The following is a 14,890-nucleotide window of genomic DNA, read 5'->3' as shown; positions in this document are numbered from 1 at the left end:
ATTATTTATTTTATTATTTGATTTATATCCCACCCATCCTCCCAAAAGGAGCCCAGGGCGGCAAACAAAAGCACTAAAAACACTTTAAAACATCATAAAAACAGATATTAACCCCTTTTTTTTTTAAAAAAAGATGTTTTTAAAGCTTTTTTGAAAATGTTTTTAATGTTGTTTTGTTTTAATGTATTTTAAGGTCTTTTTGTGATGTTTTAAAGTGTTTTTAGCGTTTCTGTTTGCCGCTCTGGGCTCCTGCTGGGAGGAAGGGCGGGATATAAATCACATAATCATAACAACAACAACAACAACAACAACAATATTAAAATACATTAAAACAAAACAACTTTAAAAACATTTTTTAACAAGCTTTGAAGACATTTTTTTAAAAAGGTTAAAAACAGTTAAAGAAAGGTTTAAAAGCATATTAAACAGCATATTAAAAAGCAATTTAAACAGTCATGGCTTCCCCCAAAGAATGCTGGGAACTGTAGTTTGGTAAGGTGACCCCTATTCCCCTTCCAGAGCTACAACTTCCAGGGTTCCGTGGGAAGAGGGATTGATTGTTAAACCACTCAAAGAAAATGGTAGTACTGCAAGGAGAACAGGGGCTTCTGCCTCTCAGCATTCTTAACACACTGCAGTCCCCAGGATTCTTTTGTGGGAGCCATTTCTGTTGTAGCAGTATAGCAGTGCTTTAAATGTATGGTGCAGATGAGGCCTAAGTCTTCCGTTGCTCTTCGTGTGTGTGATTGTTGTCATTGTTGGTTTAATTATTATTTATTACATTTGTAGACCGCCCTCTAACAAAAGTGAACACTGGACAATAAAATGCAGAATAAAACAACAGCACAATTGTCTTATAAACCCTCCTATACCAAACTATACTGTCTTCAGTAGGAGCCAAAGATGCATCAACAGGAGGAATCTGGGTATCACCAACAGGAGGGAATTCTACAGGTGGGCAGCTTTCCAATGAAGGCCTCGCGAAGATCAGCATTAGAATGTTCTGTAAAGGAAAAGATAAAGAAACAAAAAACTGGAGCATTTGTGCAAAGACAGTTTTAAGACTGATCTGCACTGGAGATTTAAGAATGGTTTAACACTCATTCCCTATCTCAAGGAAAATACTCTGTGCCCTCTCCAAACTACAATTCCCAAAATCTTTTGAGAGAAGTTATGATAGTTGAGCTATACAAAATTGATAACACATTGACAGTTCAGACACGTCTAGGGATGGGGGCAGAATTCCACATTTAAAAGCAAGCCTATCTAATTCGCACTTTCCAAAACTATATGTGAACAGATGAATATGTGAACACAGTAATCTTTCAAAATTCACGCTTCTCCAAATTTTTCAGAGCAGTTCTCCAGCAAAGGAATGTGTACAAAAATGCATAAACTAGGGTGACGTGTGCATTAAAAGGCACACATTCATGAAAATAACATACAAAATGTACATTAGACAACATTGTTTTGCAATATTCGGTATATTTGGCAAAATTACATGCAAAATGTATCCATCAGGAGAAACTTGTACCCAAATGCTGATGGATTTTCATGAGGACTTTTAAAATAAATAAACTGCAAACTGTTATGGAAATGTGGAGGACTGAACATACACACAGAAAAATGAGAAACCAAGAACACCCAAAACAGACAGATTCACCCATCCGTAGATACTCCCTGAGAAGCATCCGGTGAAAGGCAGCAACCAGGCCCACGTCTCCATGGACATTTGTTTGACATGGCATGCTCAGGGCGCACAGTGTGTTGCTTAGAAATGTTATTTATTCAAAAGCATTTCTAGACTGCTGCATATTTAACAATCTCTAAGTGGTATGCAAAAAAACCCACAGTATCATAAAAACAAGAATTCAGAAATAACAGGTTCCAGTCTTATTTTATTTATTAATTATTATTATTATCTGATTTATGTCCTGCCCTTCCTCCCAGCAGGAGCCCAGGATGGCAAACAAAAGCCCTAAAAACACTTTAAGGCATCATAAAAACAGACATTAAAATACATTAAAACAAAACAACTTTAAAAACATTTTTTTAAAAAGCTTTGAAGACATTTTTTCTTCCAAAAAGTTTAAAAACATATTGTTTTTTTAAAAAAAAGGTTTAAAAGCATATTAAAAAGCAATTCCAACACAGACGCAGACTGGGATAAGGTCTCAACTTAAAAGGCTTATTGAAAGAGGAAGGTCTTCAATAGGCGCTGAAAAGATAACAGAGATGACGCCTGCCTAATATTTAAGGGGAGGGAATTCCACAGCGTAGGTGCCGCCACACTAAAGGTCCATTTCCTATGTTGTGCAGAACGGACCTCCTGATAAGACGGTATCTGCAGGAGGCCCTCACCTGCAGAGTGCAGTGATCGACTGGGGATATAAGGGGTAAGACGGTCTTTCAGGTATCCTGGTCCCAAGCTGTATAAGGCTTTGTATACCAAAAGCAGAACCTTGAACTTGGCCCTTACAGGTCTTACAGGTCAGAAGTGATGTCTTTACAGGCAGTGTCTGAAACAACTGATGGACGATGCTTCAAACACAGCCGAGAGGTAAAGCCATAGAGGTTTTTACAATCAAGTGGTATGTATATTTTGTTAAATAAAAATAAAATAAATAAATTCCACAGTGCAAGAGCAATGGCAGAAAATGCTTATTTTCGGGCCACTGTTTCTTTAATTAGACTTCAAAAGAAATAGGTGCTTGTCTAGATACTAGGGTCATCCACTGGGGCCAGAAGGGCTTTTGTGGAGGTCTGGATGTTGCCCCCACCCCACCCCGTTTTCTCCATCAGCAAGCTCTCAAATGGCTGCCTTGAAATACAGGCAGTCTATGGGCAGCCACTGCACGAATTCCCCTGTCTCCCTTTAATTGGAGCCTTAATCTCTCTTCTGATATAATAATAACGGAATTGGTACCACCAGGCAGTTTTCGAACAGTTAACTACCCATGCCGGCCACAGCCCATTAGCCACACAGATTCTGCCAAGTGCTCACATTAGTTCCATCCAGAGGACTTTTTAGCGCTGTTGGGGAGTGAGCTGACTGCATGGGGATTTTCTGTGTTGGTTAAGCAAGATTCTAGGGTGGGCTACACCTGTGCCCATCGCACAGTCTTCACATATGAGAAGGCAATCATTTCTCTCACCCTGTCAGTCCTCCATCATTTCTGCATGGCTTCTTCATGGCCAGGATCCAGGCTGCGGCTGCAATGTTTGCAAAAACCATTCATGGTAGTTCCCCAGATTGAGGAGTTGCTTTCTGCAACTGTAGTGGTGGTGGCATGTGCAGCCAGACCAAGACATTTTGCTGCCTAAGATGAAGTAGAACCCCCCCCCTCAAGTCAAGGAACAGACCAGTTACTTTGGGACCTGGGACAGGAAATTCCACAAGCACTGCTCTCCCTCTCCAGCAGTAAATATGCAGAAATGATCAAGTAAATAACTAACCATTTACTGTCCCTTCATGACCATCGCTTATCTTACCCTGTCAGACCTCCATCATTTCTGCATGGCCAGAAATGGCTACTTCATGGCCAGGGTCCATGGTGCAGCTACAAAACATGTGAAAACCAACCATGGTGGTTGCCCAGATTGGACAGTTCAAATCAGCTGCCTCATTCTGCCTAATAGTAGGGCCGGCCCTGTTGGCATGAGGAGCAACCATGCACCCTCCGTGCAACCCATGTGACTGGCGTTACTACTGCAAGAAGGAACCTTACTACACAGAAGAGTTTATTCTAAGCAACAATGACTGTGATATAGCCTGGGTGGGATGAAGGCAGCATCCTGGCCCAGCAATTGTGCTCCCCAGATGGGATGCTGATAAGAGTTTCACTTGCCCCAGAGGTGCTTTTAGTTTCTACTAGAAACTGGGCTTTTAACTGATTATTCTCTGGAATCAGTTACTAGCTGAAACTAGGCCAGTGCCTAGCAGTTTTAACATGCAGTCACCTCTTGTCTATGAAGGCTTTTCATGAAGTGTGGTAACATGCAGTTGGAATAATAATAGTACAATTGTAGAAATGTTTTTAGTGCTTTTAGTTGATGGGGATTTTAATCTTTGTATAAGCAGAGCCTGCTGGATCAGGCCAAACAGGGGGCATCTAGTCCAGCATCCTGTTCTCACGGATGCCCCTACAGGAAGTCTGCAAAGCAGGACCTGAGCACCAGCGCACTCTCCCCTCCTGCGGTTTCCAGCAACTGGCATTCAGAGGCAGACTGCCTCCAACCATATTTTATCCAGAGCTTGGAAAAGTTACTTTTTTGAACTACAACTCCCATCAGCCCAATCCAGTGGCCAAGTTGGCTGGGGCTGATGGGAGTTGTAGTTCAAAAAAGTAACTTTTCCAAGCTCTGATTTTATCTTACTGTATACCACTTCGGAACCTTTCGGTTGAAATGCAGTTTATAAATCTGTTAATAAATGAAAATAATTTTTAAATATTAATTGGGTCTCAAAGGACCTTCAGAGAGCAGGACAGATTTGCCTTTGCCTTTCTGTTTCCTCAGTTCTTACTTACCATCTTCCCACGCTTCACTTTCAGTACTGCCCCCAGGAGTGGGGAGATCAGTCCATTTCAGTTCTCTCCATTTCCCATTTTTCCAATCTTGTGCACCCAAGCAAGTCTAGAAATAGCAACAGTGGTGATTAGGGATAGGGGTGAAATTTGATTCAGTTTGCAGTTAAAGAAGAATCTATCAAATTCATATTGAAACAATATGAGAACTGAAACACAGCAATTCTTCAAATTTCTCTGAATTTTGCAATGCAGTTCTCAACGAAACAATGTTTACAAAATGCATATATTAAAGGAAAGTGTGCATGAAAATTTATTTATTTATTTATTTATTATATTTAAACCCCGCCTTTCCTCCCAGAAGGAGCCTAGGGCGGCAAACAAAAGCACTAAAAGCACTCTAAAACATCTTGAATATAAGACTTTAAAACATATTAAAACAAAACATCTTAAAAATATATATTATTGAAAATAACTTACAAAAATGCATAATATTAGGATACATTGCTTGCAAAATGGAGGACAGGGCTATCAATGGCTACTAGCCGTGATGGCTGTGCTCTGCCACCCTCGTCAGAGGCAGCATGCTTCTGAAAACCAGTTGCCGGAAGCCTCAGGAGGGGAGAGTGTTCTTGCACTCGGGTCCTGCTTGCGGGCTTCCCCCAGGCACCTGTTTGGCCACTGTGAGAACAGGATGCTGGACGAGATGGGCCACTGGCCTGATCCAGCAGGCTCTTCTTATGTTCTTATGTTCTTAAAATGTGTACATTAGTCAAAACTGCATACAAAAATGTCTTTGTTGGGAGAAATTTGCACTAAAACGTTGAAGAATTTCCATGAGGATTTTTAAAAAAGTTTTCAAATTGTTGCAGAAATGTGGAGAACCTAATTTCAGGTTGGAAAAAATGAGAAACTGAGAAATGGACAGATCCTTCCATCCCTAGTCATGAGAGGTTGGCCCTTGGAATGGGAGCAGCAGTGAGGTTGTATCATAATAATGTTTAGCCACTAGGTGGGGCTGAACTAGTCTGAGTGGAGTCAGAAGTACCTTAATGTGCTCTTGTTCGTAAAAGAGACAATAAAGTCCATGTGATGGTGTGTCCTCCAAGACAACCAACCTCTATACTTCTGGAAGGAGTGCATGGAAACAGCTTAGCGGCTCATTGGCTGGGGAAGATCCCTTGAATTACAAGGAGTACAACTGAACGCCTCTTGATTTCTGCTGGTTTCCCAGGACAGAGATACAATGGTAAAAGGAAGCACAGAAATGGGGAAAAAGTCTCCCAGTCAACTCTTCATCATTTAAGATGCTATTATGTTGCTGCTCAGCTTACCCAAGAGGTGGGATGCCATTTTTGTATGTGCTCTGGGCAGATTTAAACCAAGGATTGCTTTGTTCACGATGCACCAGTTCTCCTTGGCAAACCACTGGCAAGACTATTACTGTTGATTTTTTAAAAATAAACCACTTAATATTGTGCTAGAGTTCAACATCTACAAGCCCACTGGACAGCCCAGCATACATTGTCTTGAAAACTACTTTGGAGTCTGTATCTGAATTCAAAGCTTCAACCCTCTTTTTCCCTACAAATCACTATATCTGCCGAGGACGCCATCTTTCTTTAACAGCAAGGCAGCTGACTCACAGACCATGAACCCAAGCCATAAGGCCTGGAACACCTGCTATGTGTCGGCCTTATGCTCACTTTGATTATGTCCTTGCTGTCCATGCACACCACCCATGGTGGCTACGGACTGAATGGTTTGGCGAGGTCTTCAGACCAGCCCTGCCAGAGTTGGACACGGCCCTGGTGGAGCAGTGAGAAGATGGCTGGACCTAACTATCATGACCAGCCTTCGCCAGCTCCCATCAGCATGGCTGTGCTGCCTGGGGCTGATGGGAGATATAATCCAGAACATCTGGAGGTCACCAGCTTGACAAAGGCTGATTTGGTGAAGAAAAAGTTGCCGCAAAGTTTCCATAGGATCCTGTGGAAAGATCCAAACAAAAGGCTTTAAGGTGTGGAATTCCCTCCCCACATCTGGCCCCTTCATTATACAGCTTTTGTCGTACTCTGAAGACGCACCTCTTTACCCTGGTCTTTGACTATATGTATCATCTATATATATTGACTATGTATCTCCCACTCTAGCTGTGTTTGTAATTTGTTTTTAACATTGTATTTTTCATTGTTGTGATATGCTCTGGGACCTTCTGGTGAAGAGTGGGTAATAAAGCTAATAATAATAACCAAAAAGCCAAAAGGTGGTGGCAATGCCTAGTTAATGAATTCAAGAAGGGCCCTGTTCTCAGTCCATTTACTACACAAGAGGGAGGTGTGGGTGCCCGCCCGGTGTAGGACCTTTTATTAACAACCATGACAACAATGACAACATGCAAATATAACAGATAAAAGCATTGCCCGCTAACATTAATAATAAGAATATTCCATCAATCTTAAGTTAAAGGTATAAATTAATATAAGCAGACCACATGTCCAAATAGGTAATGAAATGAGACTGATGATCATAAACCATGCATTCAAATGCAGAAAGGGGCAGTGAGATCTTCAGACCCCTGAGTGGTGGATCATGGGTTTTTATCCTTCCAGCCTTGTAATACAAGCCTCTTGGCAACCGGAAGGGCTCTCAGCATCGGCTTGTTGGTGTTACAGGACCTCTTGTATCCTGTGCGCCCTCCCAGCAGAGCTCCCCCTTCCCTTTCTGGTCCTTTTGCTGAATAAACAACGTCCCTTCAGTGAGAGAGATGAGAAGCGAGGCCAGCCATTCCTGTAATGGCATGTTAAACAACTCGGGAAGAGAAAGAGAGAAAGGACAATGTTCTTCTTTTATTATTCTTCATAAAATTATATGGGTTGGAACGCACTACAATTGTTCTAAAAAGGAAAATAAAACAGGATTGTTTTGGGTGGCGGGTGTACAGATAAATTGCAATAGGGGTTTCACACCACCAGCACAATGACCCATGAAATGAAACATTGTGTGTGTGTTTTTTCCCCCATAACCTTGAGGGTTGCACAGAACTATTGGGACACCATAGGAATGGGTGAGCACTTAAAACATCCAGAGACACCGATAAGGGAGGCTGGTTGGACGGCAGAAGAGCAACCATACAAAACTGGGATGAGGAAGAGTAGGGCTGTGTGAACTCCACAGGGAATTTACTATCCTGAAATCACACAGCATTTTTTGTTTCTTTGAAAAAAGGCAAGTTAAAGGCACTGTTAAAAACCTTATCTTGGAAGACAATCTTAGTGATCACCAATGAATGAATGACAATAAAATCACACACATACATAATAAAATTGTACACAATAAAAACAAAAGACATTATAGTAAACTAAAATGCAGAGCTTGGAAAAGTTACTTTTTTGAACTACAACCCCCATCAGCCCAATCCAGTGGCCATGCTAGCTGGGGCTGATGGGAGTTGTAGTTCAAAAAAGTAACTTTTCCAAGCTCTGACTAAAATACATAAAATACAATATGCATATACATACATACGTACATACATGTACATATATGTACAGGGGGAGTGATACTAAAAGGACTCAAAACATAAAAATTAAAAATAAAGAGCGTAAAAACAGAGTCAGGCTCACCCGCCAGTTCCTCCCAAAGGATCTCCGGAACAAGACAGTTTTCACAAATTTCTGGAAAACCATCAGGGAGGGAGCAGAGTGGGCTTCTTGAGACTTTTAGTCCAAACTTTCAAGGAGCTGTCTACGATGCACCAGTCAGAGGCACCAGTCTCCACTGAGGATACCTGAAAAGCCACATGTGCCTGGACAACCCTGTAAGATGCCTTTGGCTGCATACACATGGCCAGCTTAAAACAGCTACGTTGGTTTTTTTTCTTAATTAGTATAGAAGCTAGTTTGGGGGGGAAACACATCAAAATGCAATATACGCCAGGATAGATGTGGATTGTGGCTAATATCATGTCTGCACCGCTTCCCAGACTTGGAGTACAGTGGATGCAGAGTAAACAGAAATATGCACACAGCCTTAGATCATCTGGGGACACTCTACATGTGTCCTACAAAATATGATGGGGTGGTAACCCCAAAAATGACAATTTAAATCATCCCAAAAGACTTTTTGGGTGAGCTGTTCCCAGGTCCAGGAGTTCATCAGTTCTGTATGGGGCTGCAGTCTCTCTGAAGGCACAGGGACATGGTTTGGGGGTGCTCCAGCTTTTTCACTCGAGGATCAGTTGACCCCCGTGGTGAGGAGCCCCAGTTATCTGCTTAGGTTGGTAGACCAAGTACGCCTGCTTGGCCAAGGATAGCTTGGCCTCTGTTGCGAGCCATGCTAGAAGGGGGTGGACCAGCGAATAGGAGGCGGGGCAAGGAAGACTTGGACTGGGACATCCCAATCGGGGAAGAACCCAGAGAGGGGAGGATGATGAAGCAGCCCCTGCTCCAGACGTTGATGGGTCACCTCCAGCAGGCCCAGACAGCTCCCCGAAGAGACCACCAGACCCTCCTGTCACTCTTCCACCTGATGAGGTGCCTCTCCCAGTGCCCGTGCCACTGCTGGACAGGCCTCCCCCCACAGAGGTAGAGAATGTTGGCTATTAAACCAAGGAAGCAGAGGTTAAATTTCCACAAGTGAGCTACGTGGATTAGAAGCGAAAGTTGGCAGAGCTCGAGCCATCTTCAAGGACATGTTGCTATGCAACCTAGGCTCGGGCAGCTGGCCTTATCTATATAGAGGGCCAGCAGAGACTTGCAGAGTGTGGGGGTCGAGGAGTTTGTACAGAGAGAGAGAGCTTGTGATATATTCTATTGTCAGTAAAGTGACTCTTAAAACTTATTGCTTGTCAGGCTCATTGCTTCAACTGGCATCTAGCCTGTCACTATACTGTTCTGCATCCTGGGCATCTGCTTGCGCCAGATACGACATCCAACAAGTGGTAGCAGAGGATGGTTACCTGGTGCTGAGGGTTACCTGGTGCTGAGGATTACCTGGAGTGGAGGATTGCAGAAAAGCGGCAGAGAAAAGCCAGAACTGCAGACCAGCGAGTAAAACAGCAGAGAGACGGAGAAACCGAAAGCTGAGTTGAAAGCTGTGAGAGAGCCGTGGGAAAGAAAAAAAAACTAACTGAAGGACAGAGGTGAGAAGCTCTAATTACAAAGGCGGTGAACTGTGAAAAGTGAAAGTATGTCTGTTATGTTATCGGCCGGGATTCCCTTGGAAAGGCTGACAGGGAAAAATTATGGCACTTGGAAACAGAGAATGCAGGCTTTTCTAGTGAAAGAAGGAGTTTGGAATGTAATCACAGAAGACCCACCCGCCGTAGTGCCAATTCCAGCAGATTGGAGAAGGCTGGATGAGAGGGCAAAGGCGTTAATTGTTCTTGCTATTGATGATTCTCAATTACTGCATGTGCGTGATGCAACAACGGCAAAAGAAACCTGGGAAACTTTAAGAAATATTCATGTGAAAAAGACTGCCAGTTCTAAAATATATCTTGCCAGAAGATTGTATCAGATGCGCTTATCTGGAGATACAACCATGTCAGAGCATTTGTTGGAAATAAACAGACTGTTTACTGAGTTGTCAGAACGTGAAATTGAACATTCTCAAACGCAAAAAGTGTATATCACATTATCTTCACTAGATTCAAGTTATGATAGTCTGGTGAGCTCTTTGGAAGCAATGGACGATGCCAATCTCAATATGGATTATATAGAAGGCAAACTTTTACAAGAATTTCAAAGAAGGCAAGAAATGACAAAGCTGGAAAAGACTGAGTCTAAACACAACGTGGAAAAACAGAACAACAAAGCTGCACAAGAGAGACTGTATGGACAAAAAGCGTGTTATTTTTGTGGTTCCAAGCAACATCTTCAAAGGAATTGTGAAGCAAGAAGAAGAGAAAGAGGAAGAAAACCATGTGTACAGGTGATCTATGCTAGTAAGAATAAGCAATGTATTAACAATGAGCAGGGAAATAACTGTAAAGATTTATGGGCAATTGACAGTGGGGCAAGAAATAGTATAATCAAAGATAAATCCATGTTTCATACATTTTGTGATGTAGAGGATCATGTAATAATGGCTGACGTTATGACAAAACCACTAAGTGAAGACAAGTTCTTAAAACTGATAAATCAAGTAGGTATGACAGCGAAAGTGGGATGATGGGAATCATGAAAAATAATTGCTGAAATAAATGTAATAAAAATGATGCTAAGATTCTAATGAAATGTAATGGCTGTAAAACCAGATGATGCAAGTGTAAATATGAAATGTAACACATGTAAATGGAAAAGAAATGTAACTGGCAGAATGTGGAAATTTAAGGTGGGGGATTGTTGGCTATTAAACCGAGGAAGCAGAGGTTAAATTTCCACAAGTGAGCTACGTGGATTAGAAGCGAAAGTTGGCAGAGCTCGAGCCATCTTCAAGGACACGTTGCTATGCAACCTAGGCTCGGGCAGCTGGCCTTATCTATATAGAGGGCCAGCAGACACTTGTGAGTGTGGGGGTCGAGGAGTTTGTACAGAGAGAGAGAGAGCTTGTGATATATTCTATTGTCAGTAAAGTGACTCTTAAAACTTATTGCTTGTCCGGCTCATTGCTTCAACTGGCATCTAGCCTGTCACTATACTGTTCTGCATCCTGGGCATCTGCTTGCGCCAGATACAACATCCAACAGAGAACGGGATAGAGACTGAAGCCCCACCTTTGCCCCAGTCCAGGAGGCGTGTGCAGCAGGAGATTCAACAATCCCAGCTCAGGAGGAGTCTGCACTTATGAGGGTGCACCCAACAGTGACTCAGGGCACACGCAAGCAGGGAGTCCACCCAGCCCTACTTAAGCTGGGCAAATTTGCCTCTAGGGCCAGCCCTCTGCTGTTCTTTGAAGCCGTGTGAATAAGAGGACTCATTGAACAATTATGCATGTCCTTTGAGGGAAGAGTGTGACTCATTCACCAAGCATGCTCTTCTTTGAATTCTTACAGAGTAAGGTCAGCTGAACCTAGTACCAGCTATGGCCAGTGTGTTGGGTCAGTTGACTCACTCACTGCTTATCAGCTATAAAACAAACAAGGCAGAGGCAAGCAAGATTCATGTATTCATCCATTCATCGATTAATACATCTTCTAGGAGGAGCATAAGAAAGGAGGAGAGGAAAACCCAGACTCAGATTGTAGTTCTGCAGGCTGTACTGAGTCACCAGAGAGGGTGCACAACTGGGTTTGGGCTATGCTTGAAGGGTTTCCCCATAGCCACTGAGACCTGGCTTATAAGATGCATGTCACACAGCAGCACTTGGTACCTGTTTCACCATCCATTACTTAGCCAGGATAACTGCATAGAAACTTATGATTTTATCTGTTTAGGCTCCGAGTAGTCAATGATGTACATTTCTGCCTGCTAAACTTAGAATAAAACTCTGTTTCTTCAATCACAATTGTGTTATTGTACACAAGATCCAAAAGAACTGCTGCTCAGGCTTAGTTATCCTGGGGCAGTACAGCCACACTACTCCATGCTCTGTAATTTCCAGATTGGATTATTGCAACACACTCTAGGCAGGGATGTCCTTAAAGACAACTTGGAAATTTCAACTGGTCCAAAATGCAATGGCCGGATTACTTAGAATCATAGAATCATAGAGTTGGAAGGGGCCTTGTAGGCCATCGAGTCCAACCCCCTGCTCACAGCAGGAAATCCACAGCTAGAGCATCTCCCGCAGATAGCTGTCCAGCCTCTGCTTGAAGACATCCAGCGAAGGGGATCCCACCACCTCCCTAGGCAGTCGGTTCCATTGCCGAACTGCCCTTACTGTCAAGAAGTTCCTTCTAATGTCCAATCTGAATCTACGCTCCTGCAACTTAAAACCATTAGACCTAGTCCTACCCTCTGGGGCAGCAGAGAACAAATCTGTACCCTCCTCTATGTGACAGCCCTTCAGGTACTTAAAGAGTGTAATCATGTCGCCCCTCAGCCTTCTCTTCACCAGACTGAACATGCCAAGTTCCTTCAACCTTTCCTCATAAGACTTGTTCTCCATACCGGCTATCATCCTCGTTGCCCTCTTCTGAACCCGCTCCAACTTGTCTATATCTTTCTTAAAATGAGGCGCCCAGAACTGAACGCAGTATTCCAGATGAGGCCTGACTAATGCAGAATATAGTGGGACTATTACTTCCCTCGACCTGGAAACTATAGCTCTGTTTATGCAGCCCAAAACCGCGTTTGCCTTTTTTGCCGCAGCATCACACTGCTGGGTCATGTTCAACTTGCGATCCACTACAATTCCAAGGTCCTTCTCACACGCACTACTGCTAAGCCAGGTATTTCCCATCCTGTACCTGTGCGTTTTGTTTTTGTGGCCTAAATGCAGAATCCTGCATTTGTCTTTATTGAATGTCATTTTATTAATTTCAGCCCAATTTTCTAGTCTATCCAGGTCCCTTTGGATTTTGTTCCTGTCTTCCATTGTGTTAGCTATCCCTCCCAGTTTTGTATCATCCGCAAACTTCATAAGGCTTCCCTCCACCCCATCATCTAAGTCATTGATAAAAATGTTGAAGAGTATCGGCCCCAGGACAGAACCCTGTGGCACTCCACTCGAGACCTCCTTCCAGTCCGAAGCAGAGCCACCGACGACTACTCTTTGAGTACGGTTTTCCAACCAGTTGTGAATCCACCTGACAGTATTTCCATGTAGTCCGCATTTGACCAGTTTGCTAATCAAAAGGTCGTGGGGGACTTTGTCAAACGCTTTGCTGAAATCTAGATAGATGACATCTACAGCATTTCCACCATCTACTAGGCTAGTGACCCGATCAAAAAAAGAGATGAGATTAGTTTGACAGGATTTTTTCTTGACAAACCCATGCTGGCTCCTACTAATCCTACTTGCTGGGGTTCCATTTAGAATTCATATAATCCTAGTTTTAAAACAGTTGAATTGGTTGCCAGTTCATTTCTGGGCCCAGTTTAAGGTGCTTATGCTTGTGTGTATAGTCCCCAAATATCTGACAGACTGCCTCTTTCCCTACAGACCCTGTTGAGATCAGGAGAGGGGGCCTTCTTTGTAGTTCTACTGCCCTCAGAAGTTCAGGGGGGTGGCCCAGGAAGGCATTCTCTGTGGCTGCCCCTAAGTTGTAGAATTTCCTTCTCAGAGAGGCACACCTGGCATCTTCCTTGTATAGTTTTTAGTGAATTCTAAAGATATACCTCTTTAACCTGGCCTTTGGCACTTGAGATGTATGTTTTCAGGACTCACCCTATTCATAGAATCATAGAATAGTAGAGTTGAGAGGAGCCTATAAGGCCATAGAGTCCAACCTACTGCTCAATGCAGGAATCCAAGTTAGAGCATACCCAAAAGGTGGCTGTCCAGCTGCCTCTTGAATGCCTCCAGTGTGGGAGAGCCCACCACCTCCCTAGGTCATTGGTTCCATTGTTATACAGCTCTAACACTTAGGAAGTTTTTCCTGATGTTCAGCTGAAATTTGACTTCCTGTAACTTGAGCCCATTATTCTGTGTCCTGCGCTCTGGGATGAAGATATTCTAGCCCTCTTCTGTGTGACAATCTTTCAAGGACTTGAAGAGTGCAGTCAGTCTCTGCTGGCTGCACCAAGGTGATATATGGTGCTTTAAAACAATTAGCAAGCAGCTGCCTATGCAGGGGCTTGATTGTAAAGCAGATAAGGGGTCTCAGTGAACATACCAGGTCATCTTCCAAAAGGCGAAGTCAGTGAACAAAGGAAGGTCAAATATTCTAACAATGGCAATCCAGGTTTCAAGGCACGGCTGGTGAGGGTCTGATGCTGGCGTCTTAACATTCCTTCCAGTAAAAGGCAACTGGTGTCTCACTGACTTTTATGCTCCCCTTCTTGTTTCAGGTGCTAGCAATCAGCCCTCCGACTCCCAGGAGCTTGTAGCCTTAAACAGCCAGTAAGCCTGCGTTGCTCTGCTACTCGCAGGTGTCTTTACTCTGCAGGGAATGGAGGGGCCTCCTGTTCACTCCCTGAGTCTGACTGAGGGGCCACAGCTGTATCCTGAACATCTTCCAGTGGTGGGGGGTCTGGAGCTGCTTCTAGGATGGATCTGCTTGTTCCCTCTCCTGGGTCTGCTGTGCCAATCCCCTGCTCCTTATCCTCCTCTGAGGATTCATCTGATGGAGGTATGACAAATGGTATCATATCTCTCATCAGTCTTCCCTTCTCAAGGCTAAACATGTCCAGTTCTTTCAGACTCTCCTTATAGGGCTTTGTTTCCAGTCCCCTGATCAGCCCACCTCTGAACCTGTTCCAGTCTGTCTGCATCCTTCTTAAAATGTAGTGGCCATATTCTTGTGAATGTAATTTGTTTTA

General features: G+C 43.3%; 1 long non-coding RNA gene across 1 annotated transcript; it reads right to left on the bottom strand.

The window, feature by feature from the left end:
* Positions 1-435: 435 nt before the first annotated feature.
* Positions 436-14,353, bottom strand: LOC133376294 (uncharacterized). Its single transcript, XR_009760442.1, has 3 exons — positions 14,245-14,353; positions 4,530-4,635; positions 436-1,003 (listed from the first exon to the last, which is right to left on the bottom strand). It is a non-coding gene; the product is annotated as an uncharacterized LOC133376294 (long non-coding RNA).
* Positions 14,354-14,890: the final 537 nt, after the last annotated feature.

Source organism: Rhineura floridana, chromosome 1, assembly GCF_030035675.1.
Source record: "Rhineura floridana isolate rRhiFlo1 chromosome 1, rRhiFlo1.hap2, whole genome shotgun sequence".
NCBI lineage: Eukaryota > Metazoa > Chordata > Lepidosauria > Squamata > Rhineuridae > Rhineura > Rhineura floridana.
The sequence above is the reverse complement of the archived record's forward strand: the minus strand, read 5'-3'. Positions and strand labels throughout refer to the sequence as shown.